Genomic DNA, 2,878 nt, shown 5'->3' on the forward strand with positions numbered 1-2,878 from the left:
ATCTCCCAGACCGGGACCCCCCTCTGCAATGTGGAGATCCTTGTGGAGTGGGCCCTGATGCCTGCTGGTAATTCCTTCCTGGTAACATTAATCTATGCAGATAAAGTCTGCTACGTTAAGGGCAGACTCTTGCGGACAAGGAAAAAGTCACAAAGAGCTGGTTAGCTCTCCTGAAATCAGCTGTTCTGGTGACATAGCAACTTAGCACCTTCTTAGGGTCTAGATGATGGAACCGTTCCTCCTGCTTAGAAGGATGGGGAGGAGGATGAAGACAGGAAGCTCCATCAACTGTGACAAGTGAAATTCTGATACAACCTTGGGGAGGAAGCCAGGCCTTACCGACATTTTGTGTCTGGGAATTTGGCAAAAAAATGTTTACATTTTCTTATGAAAACGTGAAAAGAGTCGAAGCTCTGTGTTCCAAAGCAGTGTATTAGCGTGCGGAAAAAAGGAACTGTGGTCGGGGTGTAGTGACATTGTACTTACACGACGCCTGACGTCACGTCCGGAGCAGATGACCGAATGCCGAGCAAAATGGATTGATGGTCGACAGCTGGGTCGAGGTCCACTACGCCCCCTGTCAAAAAAAGATTCCGAAGAAGCGAAGCTGGAAGGAATATCTATCAGATGAGGAGTCTGCAGGAGAAAACCAATCCATTGAATCATACTGTTACCTAACAAATGAACCGACATTCAATTATGCAAGAGATATACATGAAGCACTAACTCTTTACTGCTTACCACATTTATCAGCCCATTAATGAACTGAGGAAGCTACGCTTGGGAATTCCAGACTAGTTGGTCTGCAACTTACAGAGATCACTATACACAACTGAAAATAGGGTCTCTGTTGACAACAAAGAAGGCTTTTCACCCCCGAAGAATTTCCCGATATTTTGTATATATTGAGAGGAAAGAAATATGTTGGGTTGTTAATCTACACACCTATTGTGAAGGAGTGTATCACCATGATATAATTGTGTGTTAGAAACTGTGCAGATCAAGTGTTAGTACCCAGCATTGTTCAGGGCGATTGATTTGTCTTGTTTGTGCTTTTTTAAAAACTTTATTTATTATTGCACACAGGTACAGCAAATACAAAAAAGTTCAGAGTATTTATCAGTACATCATACACAATTACATTTAATTAGAGTTTGGGTTCTCAGTTTCGGCTTTGTCCGATAGGTACTGTTTATATCTAGCCCATATGTTTCTGGGTCTGGACGCGTGTAGTACCGAGTCTATATATAGCTCCTCTGTATCATTTGTCCATAACATATCCCTGTCCCAGTCTGACTTGGTTGGCGTTATAGTGCTTTTCCACTTCAATAATATTGCCCTTTTGGCTATCAGCAGACTCAAATTCAAAGTTTCCACCATGTCGGGTTCATCTTCCCCCTCCGCGCCCAGAAGACACAATCGAGGTGTCCATTCCACGGGCTAGTCTACCATTTCGCCCAAGGCTGTGCAAATCTCTGCCCAGTAGTGTTTCAGTTTTGTGCATGCCCAGAGCGTATGGAAGATATCTGCATCTTCGGATTGGCACCTCGGGCAGGTTCCCGAAGTTGCGGGATAGATGCATTTGAGTCTTGCAGGGGTATAGTGTGTCCTATGCACTATTTTATAGTTTATTAGTTTGTATCTAGCATTACATGATATGTGTTTGGTCAATGTTCATATCTGTGTCCATTCGTGATCTTCTATTTGATGTCCCAGATCTTGTTCCCACTTATTTCTGGTGTCGTGGTTCCCTGCTGGGCGTGTTTGAACTATAGTTTTATACAGTGTGGAAGCTAAGATTTTCCCAGTGCCACCTGTGAATATATATCCCAGCCCCATGTTTATCTCTGGTTCTTCTGGGAAGGCGGGATGTGCATCCTTAATAGTTGCTTTTATACGCATGTACTGTAACTTGTGGGTGGTTGTATTCACCACTATATCTTTGAGATCTTCCCATGTCACAAAGCGCTTGTCTGGGAATAGCTGTCCCCATTGAACAATACCTCTAGTACTCCAGTGTGTGGCTATCTCCCCATCCAGTGTAAGTGGCATATGAGGGTCACCCCAGATCCGCATGCTTGGATGGTATAATTTCTTGTTTGTGTTTTATGCCCTTTTCTATTTTGTTTTGTTATCTAGTTAACCTGTTGTAGTAATTACTTTATTCATTATTCAAATCACTAGGAAAGATCAAGCTAGAGTCTAGTTGCACATGTCACTTTATATACTACATGTTTTACTTGCCTAGATTCCAAGAGAATGTTTTAAGGCTGTATTGAATAGGCTAATACATTTCTTTTTTCTATGAAAATTGGTAATCCGGTAATTGAATTATTTATCCTAGCTCAAGTTGCGCTACTTTCTTGTATCATGAACACTGAACACACACACATGCTCGAGTTCTGTTTTACAGTTGTCCACAGTTGCAAATGGCTATTCATTCCTTTTGTGACACTGTTTGAGTAGTACCCCAGGGGGGAGTTTTTTTGATAAACTGTGATGTGAACTGTGCATTTTACAGAATATATTTATTCACCAACACTGTTAAAAACTACTAGCCGCAGAGTGAAGCCTGTCCACTTCTGTTTTCTCTTATCCTGGAAGGTGTGCAGCCTGAAGGTGAACGCTGTAAGCCACCGCCCAGTTCCAGGCGTCCACTGCTAATCTGCAGAGGAGAGATGACCGGGTTCCGTCCTGCTTTTTCATGGAATGCATAGCTTTGGAGCTGTCGGTCTTGATGATGACTGATTTGTTTGTTATTAGATGGTTATTAGATGCTGGAAAGCTCTAAGCGCTAGAGAAATCGCCAACAGCTTCAGATTAGATAGGTTATGTGGAACTCTTTCTCTTAGCTGTCACAAGTCCTGTGAATTGTGTG

This window comes from Ambystoma mexicanum, chromosome 7q (assembly GCF_040938575.1).
Source record: "Ambystoma mexicanum isolate Mex_15411 chromosome 7q, UKY_AmexF1_1, whole genome shotgun sequence".
In the NCBI taxonomy this organism is placed as follows: Eukaryota; Metazoa; Chordata; class Amphibia; order Caudata; family Ambystomatidae; genus Ambystoma; species Ambystoma mexicanum.